This window comes from Phoca vitulina, unplaced genomic scaffold (assembly GCF_004348235.1).
Source record: "Phoca vitulina isolate PV1807 unplaced genomic scaffold, GSC_HSeal_1.0 scaffold54, whole genome shotgun sequence".
In the NCBI taxonomy this organism is placed as follows: Eukaryota; Metazoa; Chordata; class Mammalia; order Carnivora; family Phocidae; genus Phoca; species Phoca vitulina.
This window is the reverse complement of record NW_022589757.1, coordinates 635598-650584: the sequence shown is the minus strand read 5'-3', so window position 1 is coordinate 650584 and position 14987 is coordinate 635598. Positions and strand designations below refer to the sequence as shown.

The window sequence follows — 14987 nt, the reverse complement described above, 5'->3', positions numbered from 1 at the left end:
AGACGGGCCTCCTCCCCATGCCATTCAACTCCATAAGGCTATACCATCAGCATAAAAATCAGTGAAACACCCATTGTGCAGGACAGGGAGCAATAATGCTGCCCGTTTTGGCCATGACTGGAAGTGTCTACTCAGAAAAAGAATACTTCCCTTCATACAAATTGGTGGCCACAATTCAAGCTATGTTATCTGACAACACTCAGGGAAGAATGTTTTATAAATTATTCCCAGGTTGGTTATGCTCCACATAACCCACAGACACCACCAAATATTCTCTGGAATCACAAAGAGTTAATGACTCACAGTCAAAATAACAAACTGTAACAAGAATACTATGATCAACAGCCAGCAGAATCAATCTATCAAAGATTTCAGATATTGAAAATGATCAGAGAACAGAAAATACGTTTAATATGGTAAATAAATCAAAGATTTAGCTTGCTAATGAGGAAGAAACCTTAAAAATTATAATGAAAAATGGTCAAGTAGATTTAAAAAAAAATAACAGAACTTCTGGAATGAAAAATAAGTAAAATTTAGAACTCAATGGGGAAAAGACCTCAATGGAGTAATGAGAATTGCAGCATATCCAACAGTATGGACAAATGTCAGAGTATAATACTAAATAATAAAAGGAGCAAAAAATACCTGCAGAATGGTTACATTTACATAAAGTTTAAAAGGCTGTGAAACTAAGAAAATATTTAAAAACACAAACATATGTAGCAAAACTATGAATAAAACAAGGAAACAATAAACACAAAAACCATAATAGTAGTTACTTTGAGAAGAAGGAAAGGGGCTGGAATGGAGAGGAATACAGAAGGACTCCAAGGTAATGGTAATGTTCTTTTTCTAAAACTTGATGTTGAGTAGACAGGTATTCACTGCACCATGATTCTTTATAACTTACAAATACTCTTTTGTCTCAACAAATAGTTCTCTTGTACCTACTTAGAGTCAACAAAAACAAACTCAAAAAATAGGTAATACTGCATACTAGAAAGAGAAAGAGAACACCAAAACTCTTCCAGGATGCAGGACAGAGAGACAAAGAAATAAGTAGTTGAAAGTTACAGGCAAGAGGGGTGCCTGGCTGGCTCAGTCATCATCTGACTCTTGATCTCAGGGTTGTGAGTTCACGCCCCACATTGGGTGTAAGATTACTTAAAAATAAAATCTTAAAAAAAAAAAGTTATAGGCAAGAGAGGGAAAAAATCTAACATGTTTATTCAGAATCCCTCAAAATATAACACTAAATAGTAAGGAAGAAGCAATATTCTAGGGATGCCTGGGTGGCTCAGTCTGTTAAGTGTCTGCCTTCGGCTCAGGTCATGATCCCAGCATTCTAGGATCAAGTCCCGCATCAAGTCCTTGCTCAGCAGGGAGCTTGCTTCTCCCTCTGTCTGCCGCTCCCCCTGCTTGTGTGCACTCTGACAAAGAAATAAAATCTATTAAAAAAAAAAAAGAATCAATATTCTAAAAGGCATTTCCCAGATCCGTAGTCATACCAATTCTCTGGAATCAGGAAGAACAGTGAATCCTAAGTAGAATAAATAAAAAGAAATGACTTCTCAACAAGAACAGTGGAAGCTAGAGGTTTGGAATATCTTCAAAATTCTAAGTAAAAATTGCTGTCAACATATAATTATATATCACTGGAATTATCCTTAAATATGAAACATGTTTTTAGAAAAAAACAAAAACAGAGTTTATCACAGATAAACTCTCCCTTAAAGGGAGTTCTAAAGGATTATAGATAGAAGGCTTCAGGTAGAATAGTGATCAGATAGAAGGTCTGAGATATAAAAAGAGCTCCAGATATCTGCAGTGGGGTCCCCTGAACCTTCATATGATCGGTGTAAGCATGAAAGGAAACTACCAGAAGCCAAGGAATGAATCACTGGAAAAACAGAGGAGAAACAATCCCCAAAGCTTACACAAGCCCAGGAATAGCTCCAGAATGGAAAAACCTCATAACACATGAGGCACTGAGTAGAGTACTCAGAAAGGTATTGACTGCTTCAGTGATGGGGGAAAAAAAATCAGCCCTTTTCTTTTTTCTTACAGATTTTACTTATTTATTTGACAGAGAAAGAGAAAGCGAGAGAGACAGCACAAGCCAGAGGGAGAGGCAGAGGGAGAAGCAGACTCCCCACTGAGCAGGGAGCCCAATGCAAGGCTCGATCCCAAGACCCTAGGATCATGACCTGAGCTGAAGGCAGATGCTTAACTGACTGAGCCACCTAGGTGCCCCAAAATTAGCCCTTTTCTAAAGGTCATTCTGGTCTTGTCTGAAAAAGCAAGCCTCAAAAGAATCAAGCTGTTTTCAAATAACTTAGCTGCACCCCAGAACAAAGCTTAAGAATATGTAAAGGAATGCAAAAATATTCAGTATTAAAGAAAGTGACATTCATAGTATCTGGCATCCAATCAAAAGTTGCCAGGCATGCACAAGTGAAAAATATGACCCAAAATAAGGGGGGGAAAAACAACCATTAAAAACAAACCTAGAAATTACATAGAAGTTTGAATTACTAGATGAGGACATTAAATCAGTTATTCTAGCTATAATCCCTCTGTCCAAGAACATAGAGGAAAGCATAAGCATGTTAAGAAAAGACACAGAAGACACAAAAAAGACCAAATCAAACTTCTAGAGATGAGAAATACTGAATGGGATTCATAGACACCAAAAGTATTACTGAACCTAAACACCCACAGTAGAAACTATCTAAAACAAAGCACAAAGAGAAAAAAAGGCTGAGGCAGAAAGGAAAAGACCAGAGCATCAGTGAGGTATGGGACAATATCAAGTGCCCTAATATAGGGCAGCAATCTCCCCAAAAAAAAAGGACAGAAATATTTAAAAACTAATGGCCAAAATTTTCCAAATTTGATAGAACTATAAACCCACAAATCAAAAAGGCCAATAAACCTCAAGCACAAGAAACATGAAGAAACACCACCAAAATACATCATACTTGTGCTCGCTTCAGCAGCACACATGCTAAAATTGGAACAAAATACAGCATATGCAAGGGACAAAGAGAAAATCTTAGAAGTATCATACTGCAAAGAGGAACAAGAATGACAAGAGACTTCTTGTGGAAAACGATGCAAGCCAGAAGACAGTGGAATATATTTTAAGTTATGAAAGAAAAAAAAAGTGTCAACCTAGAATTCTATACCCTGTGAAAATCACTTAAAAATGAAGGCAAAATAAAGAACTTTCAGACATACAAGAGCTGAAAAAGATGGTCACCAGCAGATATGCAGTACAAGGAATGTTAAAGAAGTTCCTTCAGGAAGAAGAGTATTTTGAACTGAATGAAAATGAAAACATGACATATCAAAATTTGTGTGATACAGCTTAAAGCAGTGCTTAGAGGGAAATTCAGAGCACTAAACATCCATAAGATCTCCTATCAGTAACCTAAGCTTCCACCTTAAGAAACTAGAAAAGGAACAAACCCACCATCAACAGAAAAAATAAAAGAACTGAATTTAATGAAACAAAACAGAAAAATCATAGTTAAGAATAATAAAACAAAAAGGTGGTTCTTTAAGAAGACTTAAAAAAAAAAATCAACATAGTATTTAGAAATAGATCAATGACAGCAAGAGACCAGAGAATGAACTATTCCACTTACGACAAAAATTACATTTCAAATCGCTATGAAAATGATACCAGATGGAAAATTACGAACTTTTAATAATGTTCTGGGATAATTTAGCCATCCCTGCTGGGAAGAAAAAAAACTCCTCCTCAGTATGATACAGAAATGGGAAATTATAGGGTGCCTGGGTGGCTCAGTTGGTTAAGCGACTGCCTTTGGCTCAGGTCATGATCCTGGAGTCCCTGGATCGAGTCCCCCATCGGGCTCCCTGCTCGGCAGGGAGTCTGCTTCTCCCTCTGACCCCCCCCCCCATGTGCTCTCTCTCTCTCTCTCTCTCAAATAAATAAATAATCTAAAAAAAAAACCACAAAAGGAATGGGAAATTATAGATGGATTAAAGATCTGAAAGCATCCCCTACCCCAAAATGAGTGGTGAGAAGGAAGCTATAATCTATGAAGCAACTTCTATGTACTGGGCATTAATGAGACCTTAAATCTTCAGGTAAAACTGACACCATGTCTGTCCTATAGTTTCGGGCACCCTGCCTCATCTTTGTATCCCTGGTACTATCATTCTGAGAAGCGCAGCATACAACACTGTTTTTTGAGGGGGAAAAAAAACCTGCTTCAATGGCTAACCCCAAAAGATAATGATGTTGAAGGTGAAAACTGACATATGGAAATAAAAAAGCTTTTGGGGCGGGGGGTACTCAATGGTCTAGAAAGAGAAAACTCAAGGGACAAGAATCATGATCTCGGAGGGTGCACAGAGCCATTTGACTTAATCACTAAATTCCAAAATTTAAGAATTTTTAAATTGTAAAAGAGCAGCCTAATTTGAGGGAAAACCTTAAAGGTAAAATTTATAAATCCAAAATTAATCTAAAACAAAAGGAAGTAAGGGCGCCTGGCTGGCTCAGTCACTAGAACATGCGACTCTTGATTCTGGAGTCGTGAGTTCTAGCCCCACGTCTGGGGTAGAACCTCCTAAAATAAAAGGAAGTAGAATGTTGTGTGAAACATTTGCTATTTTGAATTTACCAGGGGGTAGAATTTTATTACTACTGTTACGTTATGTCAAAACAAATTCAACAAATGAATATCTGTTGCATTAACCCATCAGAAACAGAACCCAGAGCTGTATGGACTGTGGGGTAAACCACCCTTTTATGTTTTCAAGTGTAGAGGTTCCAAGTATACACTGTATCCACGTATTTTTTTTATTTCTTCTTTAACTTCCTGGCTGACCCATTCATTCTTTAGTAAGATGTTCTTTAACCTCCATGTATTTGTGGTCTCTCCAGTTTTTTTCTTGTGGTTTTCTTCAAGTTTCATAGTGCTGTGATTGGAGAGGTGCCTGGCTGGCTCAGTCGGTGTGCCTCTTGATCTCAGGGTCGTGAGTTTAAACCCCATGTTGGGCGTGGAGCCTACTTTAAAAAAAGGGGGGGGGGGAAGACAAACAGCATTGTGATGGACAATACCCATGGTATGATCTCATTTTTTTTTTTTTTTTAAGAAGAGAGAGAGAAAGAGAGGGAGAGAGAGAGAGAGCACAAGTGGGGGTTGAGGGGCAGAGGGAAAGGGAGAATCTTAAGCAGGCTCCACGCCCAGCGCAGGGCTTGATCTCAAAACCCTGAGATCAAGACCTGAGCTGAGATCAAAAGTCGGATGCTTAACCGACTGAGCCCGCCAAGCGCCCCTGATTTCAATCTTTTCGTACTTGTTGAGGCATGATTTGTGACCTAGCATGTGATCTATTCTGGAGAAGGTCCCACGCACACCTGAAAAGAATGTGTATTCTGCTGCTTTAGGATGACATGTTCTGAATATATCTGTTAAGTCCATCTGGTCCAGTGTCATTCAGAGCCATTGTTTCCTTGTTGATTTTCTGCTTTGAAGATCTGTCCATTGCTGTAAGTGGGGTATTAAAGTCCCCTACTATTACTGTATTTTTATCTATTACTGTATTTTTATCATTGAGTTCCTTTATGTTTGTTATGAATTGTTTGAAATATTTGAGTACTCCCAAGTTGGGGGCATAAATATTGACAATTGTTAGATTTTCTTGTTGGATAGACCCCTTTATTATGATATAGTACCCTTCTTCACCTCTTGTTACAGTCTTTGGTTTAAAATCTAGTTTGTCTGATATAAGGATGGCTAATCCAGCTTTCTTTTGATGTCCATTAGCAATGATAAATGGTTCTCCATCCCCTCGCTTTCAATCTGCAGGTGTCTTTAGGTCTAAAATGAGTCTCTTGCAGGCAGCATATACATGGGTCTTATTTTTTTATCCATTCTGACACCCTATGTCCTTTGGAGAATTTAGTCCATTTACATTCAGAGTAATTATTGATAGATATGAATTTAATACCATTGTATTACTTGTTAAGTCTGTTTCTGAAGATTTTCTGCTCCTTTCTAGTCTTCGTTGCTTTTGGTCTTTCCCACTCAGAGTCCCCTTTAATATTTCTTGCAGGGCTGGTTCAGTGGTCACGAACTCCTTTAGTATTTCTTTGTCTGGGAAATTCCTTCTCTCTCCTATTTTGAATGACAGCCTTGCTGGATAGAGTGTTCCTGGCTGTCTATTTTTCCCAATCAGTAGGTTGAACATATCAATGCCACTCCCTTCTGGCCTACCAAGTTTTTGTGGCGAGATCTGCTGCTAACTTGATATGTCTCCTCTTGGAAGTTAGAGGCATCTTTTCTCTTGCTGCTTTTAGAACTTTTTCTTTGTATTTTGCAAATTTAACTACAATATGCCTTTGCATTGGCCCGCTTTTATTGATTCTGATGAGAGTTCTCTGTGCCTCCTGGATTTGGATGTGTTTCCTTCCCCAGATTAGAAAAGTTTTCGGCTATAATTTCTTCAAACGTCTGCCCCCTTTGCCCTCTCTTCTTCTTCTGAGACTCCTATGATAGGAATGTTATCACGCTTTATGGAGTCACAAGTTCCCTAAGTCTACATTTATGATCTAAAATTTTTCTTTTCCTGTTATTTTCAGCTTCATTATTTTCCATAATTTTATCTTCTATGTCACTTATTCGTTCCTCTGTTTCTTCCATCCTTGTCATTATATCCAGTCAATTTCAAGTCTCAGTTACTGAATTTTTCATTGTGGCCTGAAGTTTTTAGGTCTTTTATCTCTGTGGTAAAGGACTCCCTGGGGTCTTCTATGCTTTTCTCAAGCCCAGCTAGTATCCTTATGATTGTTCCTTTAAATTCTGGCTCAGGCATATTACTTCTGTTTCAATTAGATCCATGGCCGTGACCTTTTCTTGTTCTTTCTTTTGGAATCAATTCCTCCATCTTGGCATTTTGTCTAAGTCTCTGTCTTCAGTGTGTTAGGAAGGCCTGTTATGTTTCTTCTTTCCGAGAGTAATGGTTTTAAGAGGTCATATACCATCCAGGGCCTGGCACTTCAGGCAGTGTCCTGGTGTATGCTGCGTGCACTGTGCTTTCCCTCAGGTTAGTCCTCTGCAGAGTTTCTCCTTGCCTGCAGTGGGCAGTGTGTGGCAAGTTTTAACTAGGTGTGCTCTGGTCTGCTTGTTAAAAGAGACCTGATGCCGTCTCCACTGGAGCTGAAGCTTTGCAGCACTCTGTGGTCAGTAGACATGGTGTATTTGGTTGGGGGCGGGTTGTGCTGGTCTTCTGGGGAAGGGGTCCACTATCTGGTTCTCAGGCACACTTGTGGTCCAACTTCTCTGGAAAAGTACTTGTCCTAAATTGATCCATGATTTTCTCTCTGCTAGGCCCAGTCACAAGTCCACAACACAGAAAGACTTCTGAACAGGTATATCCAGGGTGCAGCCATCCATCTCCAAAGCTCTGTCGCTTCTGCTCTAGCTGATGCCTTCCACTTCAGACCGGTAACAAGACGGTTTGCAGCCACGTCAACACCATGCCTCCAAGCACGCCCAATAGTTGCTTCTTTATAGCTACCCCAGGTACACAGTGTCCTGTGACCAGTATTTCCACAAAAGGTTAACATTATAATGATGTTAAGTTAGTGCTATCCTTAGAAACTTAAAAATTAAACTTAAAGACTCTAGAACTTTGAATCCTTGAAGCTGCTAACTTCGTTAGTGATCCTGTTTAACCTCTCACATTCAACGGATAATCAGTTTATTAATTCTTAGTCTATTTCTTAATTCATTCAACCAATACTAAATGCTTATCATATGGTAAAATGCTTGATGCGCAAAAATGAAATGCTGAAACCATAGCTTCCTCGTAAGTGCTCCTCTGTGTTCATCTCCCCATCTCTCCTCTTTATTCAATTGTTTCTTAGGATTAGGATAATAATTATAATTCATTTCTTGGCCCTGCAAGTTAATTAGACTTAGCGTCTACATAACTAAAGGAATTGAGCCCTTTAGTTCCATCAGAATTAGAGCAGTGTTCGCAAACTGTTCCTTTTTCAAGAGAAAAAAGAACTTCTCAAAACTCTTAGTGTCTGAGAAACAGCAAGTCGAACAATAATTGCAGGTTCCATCCAGAGTACTAGAAAAAGCACGAACTTTGAATTAAAATGGCTCTAAGTCCAGGTTCTACCACTTACTAGTACATGTAATGTTGTACTTTTCTACTCTGTCTTCGTGTCACACCCAAGCTTCTAGAAAATGTGAATACCTCTCTCTCCAACTCTTAGCTTATCATGATGCCTGGCACAAAAGAGTTAAAAAAGTGCTCAGTGAATGAAAGAGAAAGTTTTTCAAATTCACAAGTTAGCCTTTGAATCCATAGGGCAAAAATTGGCTTCAAGACCTTTCAAATCACAATTTACAGTTATGAATTTTAACATTTTAAGCACACTGAAAAGAACTTCTGAAAAATTATACTATTGAAAAGAACATCTCATATAGACATGTATGTTCACAAATACACATTAAGCAGCTCTGCTCAGTTTTATACAAAATTAAGTAGAGTTCCAGCCTTTATGACATGCCAACATCAGCAACCTCTGAAAGTTTCAATTTCTTCTCAAGGTCTAGGTAGGCAGAGCAGGACACTGTGCTGGCTGCCAATGAAATAAAAATATTGTTCATCTTCTTGATAAAGCAGATGGATTATGTCACTCCCTTCTCAAAACCCTCCAATGATTCCCTACCTCATATAAAAACCAACATCCTCAGCCGCAGGCAATGAATGGCAGCTCCGAACTATCTCTAGTCTGTCTCCCAAAACCATCATCAGTTTGTTACTGCCCAGCACTTAAAATTCTTTTATGCTGTTCCCCCTTTCATCTCTATCTGCCAAAACCCCATCCATCAAAGACTAAATTCCCAGTGTGGCCTGGGTAGACCAATCTTTTCCCACTTAATCTTATCTCTGAGCTCACTCCTTTCCACCTTTAGGTTAGCAATCATAAATATTATTTTTAAACTTGTTACTTGTGTTTGCCTGTCTTCCCCCCTTTAGTATTAATTCCTAAAAAGCAAAAATCATGTCTTGTTCCTGTGAATTCCAGAGTCACAATGCCTTGCAACTAACAGATCCAAAACATGGTAAATTAGGACAGCAAAGATAGTACTAATAGGGAACAGAAATAGACATGTTAAACAATAAAATCAATTTTTAAAAACTCAATATTCTTAAAAGCCAACAAGAAAACAAACAACCCAATTAAAAAATGGCCAAAGATCTTAGCAAACACTAAGAGGATACACAGATAGCAAATAAACACGTGAGAAGAAGTTCCATTTCATATGTCATCAGAGAAATGCATTATCAAAGCAATGAGACACCACTGCACACCTTTTAGAACGGCCCAAATCCGGAACACTGACACCACCAAATGCTGGTGAGGATGTGGAGCAACAGGAACTCTCCTTCACTGCTGGTGGGAATCCAAAATGGTACAGCCACTCTGGAAGATAGTTTGGCAGTTTCTTTCAGAACTAAACATATTCTTACCATACAATCCAGCAATCACACTCTTTGGTGTTTACCCAAAGGAGTTGAAAATATGTCCACACAAAAAACGGCACATAGATCTTATCACAGCTTTTCCTCATAACTATTAAAATCTGTGAACAACTAACATGTCCTTCTGTAAGTGAGTGGCTAAATAAATGGTAGAGCGTCTAGGCAATGTAATACTTACTCAACTCTAAAAAGAAATGAGCGAGGGGCCCCTGGCTGGCTCAGACAGTAGAGCATGTGTCTTGATCTCAGGGTCCTGACATTGGGCATAGAAATTACTTAAAACAAACAAACAAAAACTTTAAAGAAATGAACTATTAAGCCATGAAAGAACATGGAGGAATTAGAATTATAACTAAGTGAAAATAGCCAATTTGAAAAGGTTACATACTGCATGATTCCAACCTACATGACAATTCTGGAAAAAGCAAAACTATGGAGACAGTAAGATCAGTGGTTGCCAGGGGTTAGCAGCAAGCAAGGGATGATTAGGCAGAGCACAGAGGATTTCTAGGGCAGTGAAAGTACTCTGATAATACTATAATGGTAGATACGTATCATTATACATCTGTCCAAACCCACAGAATACACATCACCAAGACTGAACCCTAATGTAAACTATGGACTTTGGTGATAATGATGTGTCCATGTAGGTTCAACATTTGTAACAAATATTCTTCTCTAGTGGGGAATGTTGATAATGGGGGGAAGCTATGCATGAGTGGGAGCGCGGAAAGTGTATACTAGAGCTCTCTGTACCCACCACTCAACTCTGCCGTGAGCCTAAAATGGCTCTAAAAAATAAAGTCTATTAAAAAGAAAAATCTCAATATTGGCCAGTTTTGGGTCCAACTTATTTTTAAATATATATTGTCTCAGTACTAAGATGCAAAACAAAATTCACAAAACTACTAGGAAAGATTTTATAACACAGAATACCACGAATCAGTTCTGTGGGAAATTACACGCATCCTCGAAAGCAGCTGAATTCCACCACAGTAAATAAAACCTCACCTAGTTGTTCAATAATTATATTGTAACAACATTGAGCAAACATTTCTACAGGATATTTTGTACGCATTTTTACTTTTTTTGTGACTCTTAAAAAGACTAAGAATTACAATGCACATGTAAACTGTCAGGGGACTCGGAAACTTCCAGCCTTTTAGTAGCTGCTCTTTCAAACTTAATTCAAACATTTATTAATCTCCAAGTACTTTTAAAACATTGTGCTGGGCAGGGAATGCAAGGGCACGAAGATGACCCACTTCCTGACCTCAAAGAGTTTACCTTCTAGAAGGAGATACGTAATCAACCCTTAGAATATCAGACACAAATAAATGCTACAACAAGTGGTATAAATAATGTGGGATAAAAGGAAATGGAAGAATGACTAGAAAACATGGCATTTAAGCTGAGGAGGATCTGAAATTTCATAACTTGAATAAAGCAGGGATGGAGCTCCAGGCTGAAGGCCATGAGCAAAGGAACACCAAAGTACATCTTCAAGAAAAATGGGCCCAGGCAGGGGAAGATTCTGGAATAGGCAAAGCATAAATTTGTGAGTAGCTGAGTATGGACAGAAGAGACTTATCGTGGAGACTGTTGACCTAACCCTAGGAGAATTAGACTTCGTTCTGAACAAAACTTAGGAGGTGCTGAAAATTTTCATGGTCAGCAGGAGAGAAAGGAACAGTGTTCTATTTCCTCTTAAATCAAGATGTGTCCATCCCCAAATTGCTACAGAACAATCTTTTAAAATTTTATTTTAAAATAAATTTGGCTGTTTTGCGACCTGGTGACACTTTGATAGGTTACTGAAAAACAGAATAAAAAATTACAGTTATGAAGAGAATGCACACTTCCCATAGCGTTTAACGCACTTGGAGCATCCCTCCAGCATTAACTTGAACTGGGCTTGTCATTCCCTGGTCTCTGACCAAGTCGGTCAAAGCTCACGAAAGGTTCTTAAAATCTACTGATTCTTTAGGATATTTTGAGAATAAACTGAAGCTTAAAGTTTCCAAGAGGTCTATATTTTATCCTAAAGGGTCCAGGTTCTTCCAAATACTTCTCAAACGGCCAATTTGAAAAAGGTAACAGCGAGCACAGCCTCTTTGGCGCTGAGAACAAACTAACCTCCCCCACAGCCCAGCACTCAACTAGTAACAAAAGTGATCGCCCTCAATTTCCGGGGGGGGACCGGGAAGGCGAATTAACAACCACCCCAAGACGTGCTGACCAATTCGCCGCACTCTCCAATCCCGAGCCCGACCCCTCCCGTGGCGCGGACTCACCCGAGCCAGGCCCAGGAGCATGTGGAGCACACGCCGACGGAAGACCGGCGCCAGGCCGGCCAAGGTCTCCACCGCCCCGGAGCACGGCGCCCAGGGCACGCCGCGGGCCCGGCCGCCCTGCGCGACGTGCGGGCCGGGCCGACGGCGCGGAAGGCGGATCCCGCAACGCCTCTCCGCCGCCATGTGCCGCCGGTCGGTGGTTATGTAATCCTCTACCCGGGGGCCCCCCTGAGCGCGCCACCCCCGCCGCCAACCGCGTCCGCCCGCCGGCCCGGCCCCTCGAGCACTGCCGCCGGCCCCCGCCCCCGCGCCGCGCGCCCCGGCCCCCGGTCCCCGGCCCCGCGCGGGGAGGCCCGCGGCCCTGCGGCCCAGGCCGCGCGAACCCGCCCTCGAGCGCCCGCCCGGCCCCTCCCGCCCTTCCCCTACCTACGCAGGGCGGGCGGCTGACCGCCCCGGCCGCTGAGTGCAGGGGTCGCAAGGCCGCGCGCGAGCTCCTCCCGCGCGGGTCCGTCACAGCATCTCCCGGGAGACACGGCCGCCACAGGCAGGGCGCGCACGCCGCCGCCGCTGCTGCCGCCACACCTCCAGCCTCCGCCCGCGACCTCGCCGGCCGCCGCACACCCGCAGCGCCGGGGGCACCTCCGCCGGCTGCAGGTCGGCGCACAGATCGGCGACTCCGACGCCGCCGCTGCCTGCGCCGCGGTTCCGGGTCCTCCTTCCCGCGACTCTGCCTCCCACACTCAGACCGCGCCGAGCCTGCTTTAAGCATTCCCCCGGGCGGACCGACCCAGCCTTATAAGCGGGGGAGGGGTGGGGAGGGGCGGGGCGCGGAGGGGCGGGGCGCGGAGGGAGGGCGCGGAGGGAGGGCAGCGGCCGGAAAGGAGATCGCGGCTCGGAGACCTCAGTTCTCGCGAGTGTTTCGGGCCTAGGCGCCGGCTCCGCGGGAATTTTCAAACTCTCGCAGGAGAAGGTGGGGGGAGGGAAGGGAAGCCTGCCTGGCACCGGCGGGTCATTTACATAAAACAGAATCTCGCCGTCTCCAAAGAGCTGCTGGGGCGGGGCTGGGTGAAACTACAAGTCCCGCGATGCCTTTCGCGCCACCCCGCTGTGGCGGCCGGGCGCGCGTATCCGCGCGGAGTCCGGGGTGGTAGTCTCTGGCCGCGGCAGCCGGGATCCGCGTGCCTGGCGGTCCCGGAGAGTGACGCCACGTTAGCGTGTAACCTTGTCCACTGGCGGCCACGGGGTGGTCACTGTCCCCGTGGCAGGCGCGTGTGCGCTCGGTGGTTTTCGTTCCCTGTGCTCCGACTCTTCGAGCCCAAGGTGGGCCTACTGGGGAAACGTTTTTCTTCCTCTTACATATTTTTAAATACCCGCGCTTGCTTTCGTGGCCACCGGTGTCACGCCGCCTAGTCGAATCTTTTTCCTAGTTTTACCCCGAATCAGTTACCATTTTGGTCGCCGTAGGAATTTCTTTAATTTGTTGTTAGTATCTTTGAAGCTAGTCCCAGCACCAAACGCGTTTCAAACAAATAGATGTCAATTATGTCCCTGATAGTAAATACCAAATAAAAGGATTATTAACATAAGGTAGAGGGAAGATTGTAGCAGGCCGCTTCTGTTTTCAGGAAAGTCTGTCCTTTTCTGTTACCCTCTCCCGTATGTTTTTTTGAGATATGCTACCTTTTAAAATGTAATTTCCTTTTTTCTGTAATTTGTGTTTCTTTATTGACAGCAACATCTAAATGTAACAACATATTTGTTTGCAAAGGTACTGGGCTAAGCTGCGGCAGCAGAGTTAAAAGGGGTTTTGGTTGTTTGTCTTAATTATTTTAAATAGACCTTTTCAAACAAATCCCTCTGGCAAATGTGCTGATTTATGTCGTAGCCTAGCTTCCCATCCTACACTTACTTTCTTTGGCACCATTTTATGCTCAATCCATGAGTACTGAACTTCTTGAGTTCTTAACTTTGGTATCCTGCTCCTAAAGCTGTGTGACATTAGGAAAATCAAGTGACCTCTCTGGGCTTCAGTTAGCTTTAGAGCAAGGGGGACTGGATTAGAGGATTGACTCATTACACATACATCTGTTAACTTTTCTCTAAGGGCCTGCCAGTTGTAAAATTCAAAAGTCTATCTCCTCATACTTATTATTACAGATTAATCAACTTTCTAAATCAGATTTTATTCTTTCCTTTCATCATTACCAGCAGAATGGTTTCTGTATGGTTATCTATAATCAGGACCAATCCTACCTGTCCTATTTTATTTCCCTTCGTAGTTCTGAGGATCCTTTCTTCACTCTGATGAGAAAGCAAAAGGCAAACCGAGGGCAAAACATGAGCTGAAACCTCACGACCCGCACCCCCCAACTTAAGATGGGATATAATATATATATATATATCAGATATTCCTCAGGCACTAATAACTGCCTAAGAACAAGGCAAAGGAAAAATAATTGGTCAACTGATAAAGATCACAGTCATATAGGACTTGAAACTCCACTAGAGTTTGTAATGTCTTAATGATTTACAAGAAAAACAATCTTAATAATAGACCTCCAGGAACCTATAAACTCAGTTTCCTGGAGCCCTAATGTCCCCTTCACCTCCATAGGATAGAAGACCCTATATGATCAGTCACTCCTCACAATCACAGTGCAGGTCTTTTTGCCCACACGTCCTGTCCCCGCGCTATAATAAAACACCTTTTGCACCAAAAATGTCTCAAGAATTCTTGACTGTTGTGCTCGATGATCCCACATGAACTATCCTCCAAATATATTTCTGCCTTTCAGTGTCTCCCAGCCTCTCCCCTTGTCTGAATCTCAATATCCCTCGGGTCCAGCTCAAGCCTCTTTTCTCTCCCAAATCTTCTCTTCAACTTTAACCCACATTCATTACTAAGAACTTGCCCTGAAAATATGCTGTGACTTTATGTCTGTTTCCCTGTTTGCCTCCAACTCCCTCCATCCCCCTCCCATTACCCGTCAACCTGAGAGCAGACTATATCTCACTTTTTTTTTTTTAAGATTTTATTTATTTATTTAATTGACAGAGAGAGACAGCATGAGAGGGAACACAAGCAGGGGGAATGGGAGAGGGAGAAGCAGGCTTCCGGCCGAGCAGGGAGCCCCATGCGGGGCT

General features: G+C 42.3%; 1 protein-coding gene across 4 annotated transcripts in view; it reads right to left on the bottom strand.

The window, feature by feature from the left end:
• The window catches only part of AHCTF1 (AT-hook containing transcription factor 1), a 79823-nt gene extending 67220 nt beyond the window's left edge, over nucleotides 1–12603 (bottom strand). For 2 of the 4 annotated variants that reach the window (XM_032389246.1, XM_032389249.1), the window contains exons 1-2: nucleotides 12270–12603; nucleotides 9379–9490 (exon numbers count right to left, since the gene is read on the bottom strand). The gene's annotated coding sequence lies outside the window, so the exon portion shown is untranslated. Of the gene's footprint in view, nucleotides 1–9378; nucleotides 9491–11843; nucleotides 11949–12269 lie in introns of those variants that run through there. The other 2 variants (XM_032389247.1, XM_032389248.1) reach the window with 2 other exon arrangements.
• Between the last annotated feature and the right edge of the window lie 2384 nt (nucleotides 12604–14987).